Consider the following 7500-nt stretch of genomic DNA (forward strand, 5'->3'; position numbering starts at 1 on the left):
ATATCTCAGGCTGTAGTCACGATAGAAACGAAAATGAAGTGTCAAAAAAAAAATGTCTCCAGACACAAGAAAAGACATTGAAAGAATGACCTTATGATGGAATGAGTATATACCATGATATTGTAAGAGAAATTATTTATTGGGGGACGAAAGGGACATGAAATTTAATTAAGCAATTATTTTTTCAAATATGTGGTGGCCTATTGGAAACGTCCCTGCCTGGTGATCACCAGGCTGGGGTTCGAGCCCCGTTCAAATTCGTTAGTTCCTTTAGTGTCTGCAACCTCACCATCAAAGGGAGCTAAGGAAGGGAGTTTTCGGGGGGTGGGGGGCTATAGGTCTACCTGTGGAGTCAAGCAGCCATTGCCTAGCCCTTGCTGGTCCTAGCTTGGGTGGAGAGGGGGGCTTGGGTGCTTATCCTATGTATATAAAGTTAGTCTCTAGGGCATTGTCCTGCCATTCATGAATGGCCTTTAAATCTGTTGGAATAATATTCTCCCTTCTCCCCTATTTTTGCTTGGAGGGGATTGAAGACAACAAGGCCCCATTCCTAGCTACGCCCCTACACGTATATGTAAAATGATATAGATAAATTACGTGTATAGTCCATTTCTTTAGCGATGCATATTTGCACCGACTCGCGGCGGTGCCCTTTTTAGCTCGGAAAAGTTTCCTGATCGCTGATTGGTTAGAATTATCAGCGATCAGGAAACATTTCCGAGCTAAAAGGGCACCGCCGCGAGTCGGTGCAAATATACATCGCTAAAAGAAATGGACTATAGACATTCACACTTGGGACACAACCTACGAGATCAATACAAGTACAAATGTGCAAGTATAGCAATATAACAATATTTATATTGACGAATACCTATACATCTAAGCAAGCACATATATAAAGAAGCCGCCCAGCTGAGCAGTTAAAACTGCCTAACTTGTGTAATGTTGTCCTTATTATGAGAAACCACAAAGTCAAAAGTTCCTCATCTGCTGTTGAATAACTTCAAGGCTGCAATCCAAAGCACTTGAAGATTCCACATTGAAAGTTCAAGTCTTTTTAATAATAATAATAATAATAATAATAATAATAATAATAATAATAATATTATTATTATTATTATTACTAGCTAAGCTACAACCCTAGTTGGAAAAGCAAGATGCTATAAGCCCAAGGGCCCCAACAGCGACAAATAGCTCAGAGAGGAAAGGAAATTAGGAAATAAATAAACGATATAAGTAATGAACAATTAAAATATTTTAAAAACCTTAACAACATTAAAACAGATATTTCATATATAAACTATAAAAAGACTTATGTCAGCCTGTTCTATATAAAAACATTTGCTGCAAGTTTGAACTTTTGAAGTTCTACCGATCCAACTACCCGATTAAGAAGATCATTCCACAACTTGGTCACAGCTGGAATAAAACTTCTAGAATACTGTGTAGTATTGGACCTCATGATGGAGAAGGCCTGACTATTATATTCCACAACTTGGTCACAGCTGGAATAAAACTTTTAGAATACGGTGTAGTATTGAGCCTCATAATAGAGAAGGCCTGGCTAATACATTCCACAACTTGGTCACATATGGAATAAAACTTCTAGAATACTGTGCAGTATTGAGCCTTATGATGGAGAAGGCCTGACTAATACATTCCACAACTTGGTCACATATGGAATAAAACTTCTAGAATACTGTGTAGTATTGAGCCTTATGATGGAGAAGGCCTGACTAATACATTCCACAACTTGGTCACAGCTGGAATAAAACTTCTAGAATACGGTGTAGTATTGAGCCTCATAATAGAGAAGGCCTGGCTAATACATTCCACAACTTGGTCACATATGGAATAAAACTTCTAGAATACTGTGTAGTATTGAGCGTTATGATGGAGAAGGCCTGACTATTACATTCCACAAATTGGTCACAGCTGGAATAAAACTTCTAGAATACGGTGTAGTATTGAGCCTCATAATAGAGAAGGCCTGGCTAATACATTCCACAACTTGGTCACATATGGAATAAAACTTCTAGAATACTGTGCAGTATTGAGCCTTATGATGGAGAAGGCCTGACTAATACATTCCACAACTTGGTCACATATGGAATAAAACTTCTAGAATACTGTGTAGTATTGAGCCTTATGATGGAGAAGGCCTGACTAATACATTCCACAACTTGGTCACAGCTGGAATAAAACTTCTAGAATACGGTGTAGTATTGAGCCTCATAATAGAGAAGGCCTGGCTAATACATTCCACAACTTGGTCACATATGGAATAAAACTTCTAGAATACTGTGTAGTATTGAGCCTTATGATGGAGAAGGCCTGACTAATACATTCCACAACTTGGTCACAGCTGGAATAAAACTTCTAGAATACGGTGTAGTATTGAGCCTCATAATAGAGAAGGCCTGGCTAATACATTCCACAACTTGGTCACATATGGAATAAAACTTCTAGAATACTGTGCAGTATTGAGCCTTATGATGGAGAAGGCCTGACTAATACATTCCACAACTTGGTCACAGCTGGAATAAAACTTCTAGAATACGGTGTAGTATTGAGCCTCATAATAGAGAAGGCCTGGCTAATACATTCCACAACTTGGTCACATATGGAATAAAACTTCTAGAATACTGTGTAGTATTGAGCCTTATGATGGAGAAGGCCTGACTAATACATTCCACAAATTGGTCACAGCTGGAATAAAACTTCTAGAATACGGTGGAGTATTGAGCCTCATAATAGAGAAGGCCTGGCTAATACATTCCACAACTTGGTCACATACGGAATAAAACTTCTAGAATACTGTGTAGTATTGAGCCTTATGATGGAGAAGGCCTGACTAATACATTCCACAACTTGGTCACAGCTGGAATAAAACTTCTAGAATACGGTGTAGTATTGAGCCTCATAATAGAGAAGGCCTGGCTAATACATTCCACAACTTGGTCACATATGGAATAAAACTTCTAGAATACTGTGTAGTATTGAGCCTTATGATGGAGAAGGCCTGACTAATACATTCCACAACTTGGTCACAGCTGGAATAAAACTTCTAGAGTACTTTGTAGTATTGAGCCTCATGATGGAGAAGGCCTGACTATCATATTCCACAACTTGGTCACAGCTGGAATAAAACTTCTAGAATACTGTGTAGTATTGAACCTCATGATGGAGAAGGCCTGACTATTAGAATTAACTTCATGTCTATTATTACGAACAGGATGGAACTGTCCGGGAATACCTGAATGTAAAGGATGTTCAAGGCACAAAGGGAGCAAAGGAGGAATTGTATGAATCAGAACTGTAATAACGAAAGACGAAAGAAAGTAAGATAGGAGGAAGGAAGAAGGTGGACAGAAGAGTGTGACACTGGCGTTTCTGTAACACTCATTGGTGACAGATTACTAACAACAGAAATATTCTGGCATGAGACCAATAATAAAGATATGCCACATACAGTGTATAAATATAGACATATGATATAAAATATATAATACACACCTATATATATATATATATATATATATATATATATATATATATATATCTTCCTAAACGAAATTATGTACACAAGAGCCTTTCTTTACCAAATATTGATGTAAAAGAATACATACACATACACACGCATATATATATATATATATATATATATATATATATATACAGTATATATATACTGAATATATATATATATATATATATATATATATATATATATATGCTGTATATATATATATATATATACACATATATATGCATATATATATACATACATATATGTGTGTTTGTTTGATCTTTCATATACATTCACGTGAGAGAGAGAGAGAGAGAGAGAGAGAGAGAGAGAGAGAGAGAGAGAGAGAGAGAGAGAGAGGGTTCATAAGGGTCCCCAAAAGGCAAATCTAGTGTTCGAGTTCTTCAATAACTCCTAAACAACATCTACAATTGCGAGACTGAAATTTCAATTTCAGATGCAAATTCAGAAGGACTGTAATACTTCGCTAAAAAAAATATTACAGCCATTTCAGCAATTCAGATATCGGAAGTATTCAACAAAGAGTGAAGAAAGAAGGTAAAAGTGAAATATGTATATAAAAGGGGCAGACCTTTCTGCTCCCCTTGTTTCTTTAAGACCAGTTGGTTCCATTTTTTTTTTCAATAAAACTTTAGTGTTTATTAGTATAAAAAGATATCTAAAAATGGTTTTTAAAAAACTAAATCTAACTTTAAAATGCCTCTAAATTCTTGTAGATCTTCACTGCCAAAAGAAAGAAGTTTTGCATAATAATATTAAATATATTAAAAGCAGAATGATAAAGACGTTTAATGTAAAAAACTTTTTAAAAAGTATTCACGGGTCGATATATTTTTTACTTAAAAACATATTCAGATGAATAGAAAATTTCAATTGTAAATGCAGTATATGTAAAATAAAAAAATTAGTTATATAAATATACTATGATGTATATGTCATAAATTGCAAGATTGTAAAGGTATGTTTCATAATAAAAGATAAAAAAGAAATATTCATAACATTCTTGCACCATCGCCCCTAAATAGCTGGGCCTATAAAAAGACCACAGGCCTATTTCCTTTCCTCACTAGGCTATTTTTCCCTGTTGGAGCCCCTGGGCTTACAGCATCTTGCTTTTCCAACTAGGGTTGTAGCTTGGATAGTAATAATGATAATAATAATAATAATTTGAATTAGATATTTACCAGTAGTGGTGATGAGAGAGGCAGTGGCAGGAGGAGCTCTAGCAGCAGAAGGTGCAGTGGTGGCAGCAGCAGCAGACGCAGCAGTAGGGGCAGCTGGGAGAAGCCACCACAGCTAAATAGCCGGAATGCGCTGCGGCAGCAGCAGCACCCCGCTTCCCTTCTGGAGGAAGCAAGAAGAAGATGATGATGATGGCAGCAAAGTAGAGGCGCTGGTGCTGCTGATCTCAACAGAACTTGACGTAATCCAAAAAGAAGGGTTGTTGAAGGAGACTGAGCACTACTCACTCTATTTCACTGATTAGGGGTTAATATATGGCACTAATAGAGAGAGAGAAACACTGGCGATATACCCCGGTACTCATGGACACCACTTTGAAAAAAATAACCACTTGAAATAGAAAATGGAGAAGGGCGCTTGGACCATAATATGCCTGGGCTGCAAAGGGCGCCACAGCACTGCTACTCCTCGTAGGAACTAGAAAGACCCATCCTGAAGGGCACACACAGCTCCGTTGAAGAAAAAACAACACACCTATAGATGGGTGGATAGATGAAGGAGGAGGAGGAGGAGGAGAAGGGCCAACCACACCATCACACACCAGAGCAAGACTGGGCCCTGTCTCACTCACTCACTCTGGCTCTCCCACCCATGGCCGACTTCAGCTAAAGATAGATATGCCAGCGACGCACACACCGAGAGAGAGAGAGAGAGAGAGAGAGAGAGAGAGAGAGAGAGAGAGAGAGAGAGAGAGAGAGAGTGGGGGAAAAAAGAAAGACGCGCCCACTCGGAAGAAATGAGGATGATCAGAAACCCAAAGTAAAGGGGAAAGTGGGAAACCCGCATAACTCAAAGAGCGCATAGAAAACGGGAAATAATCAGTTCAGAAGAAAATGGGATTACCAGGCTAACAATGACGATAGAGAATGAGCTGCTATTGTGCAATTATTATTGAAAAAATATATTTTTGTATTTGCAAATGCCTAAAATAGAAAATGCTTGGGTACTCTGAAAGCAAATGGCTACTGTAAGATACATACCATGCGTCTTTTCACGTTATTAGCATTACTATTTCATTGATGGAAATTATCTTCATTACTACTAAAAAAAACAAGGAAGTCATGAACTAGAAAAGCAAGCTTCCACGGAATAATTTAGAATAAGTGCACATTTGTGAAAAACGTTAAGAGCAAATGAGAAAGAGTAGGTATAGTTTCTTTTAAATAGAGCTTTTTTCAACTTTGGATAGGGTGGCACCAGAAGAGTACACCATCCTGGTTTCTCAAGAACTCATCCGCGCAGGCAGAGTACTGTCACACACACACACACACACACACACACACACATATATATATATATATATATATATATATATTTATATATATATATATTTATATATATATATATATATTTAGTTGTGAAATGTCCAATTTTGTGAAGAACCCTGCGTTATTGTAGAGTTCCTCTTAAATGTGTAAAGTTAATTAAGTCTGTTCATGAGTATAGATTAATGTTAAAGGAGTCCTATCAAATGAAATTCCAGTGAACAGTGGAGTACTCCAAGGGAATGGGCTGTCACCTATGTTGTTTATCCTCCTCATGGATTTTGTAATGCATAGAACAGTTGAGGATGGTGGAGAAGGTTTAGACTGGATTTGTAAGGAAATTGGGGGTCCTAGAGTAAGCTGATGACGGTGCCCATATTAGCAGCACAACACAGGATTTGCAATGCTTGCTTACCAGAATGCATGAAATATCACAAGAGATTGGGCTCAAGATAAATAGAAGAGACAGAAATGATAAGAACGGAATATGCAATGGAAGATAAAATATCATTGAAAGGAGAAAGGAATAATGAGGTAGAATCATTTCAATAAATAGGAACTATGTTCCCCAACACAGGCTAATTAGAATTGGATTTAGATTAAAAAAAGCGAATCAGACAATGGTTAGGATAAGTAAAATTTAGAAATCAAACAGCCCGAAATTACATATAAAAATCACGCTACACATCAGTTTAGTGAGATCGGTGTTACTATATGGACATGAGACGTGGTATGACAATGAAACAATATCCAACAGATTTTGTAGATTTGAGAACAAATCCTTATGAAGAATATTTGGAGTACAATGGAAGGACATGATTAGAAGTGAAACTATAAGAGAGATTACTCGAGTGCCATATGTGGATGAGATCATGGTGAGGGGTAGATGGAGATGGTTTGGTCATGCTCTTCGCGCTCCCAAAGATAGATTAGTTCATCAAACATTTGGGCTCCACAAGGCACTAGAATGAGTTAAAAGACACAGGCTTACATGGCTGAGGACTATGAATCATGAAGTAGGACATGATGGAGAAGTATTGATTTAAAAGCTCAAGACAGAAACGACATATGTGTGTATACACACATACATATATATACATACATACAGTATGTATGTATGTATGTATGTATGTATGTATGTATGTATATATACATACATACAGTATATATATATATATATATATATATATATATATATATATATATATATATATCATTCTTATCGAATCTTTCATAGCGATTGAATTTGCGACCACCCGTATGAAACCGCGCGGTAATTGAATTTGCGACCGCGCGGCCTTAATCTTCGGGTGGTGAAAACGACAATCTATATTGTCCATTTACATTTATTCCGATGACTGCATTTTCAATCACTGACTCCTGGTTTTGAACAATAAAAAGGCAATTCAATATGAAGGGTCACACTATAGAAATCTAAATATA

At 37.0% G+C, this 7500-nt stretch overlaps 1 protein-coding gene across 1 annotated transcript in view; it reads left to right on the top strand.

The window, feature by feature from the left end:
• LOC137641389 (uncharacterized) overlaps positions 1 to 7500 on the top strand; it is a 211212-nt gene that overhangs the window by 50056 nt on the left and 153656 nt on the right. The gene's annotated exons all lie outside the window — the stretch shown is intronic.

This window comes from Palaemon carinicauda, chromosome 5 (assembly GCF_036898095.1).
Source record: "Palaemon carinicauda isolate YSFRI2023 chromosome 5, ASM3689809v2, whole genome shotgun sequence".
Taxonomy (NCBI): Eukaryota; Metazoa; Arthropoda; class Malacostraca; order Decapoda; family Palaemonidae; genus Palaemon; species Palaemon carinicauda.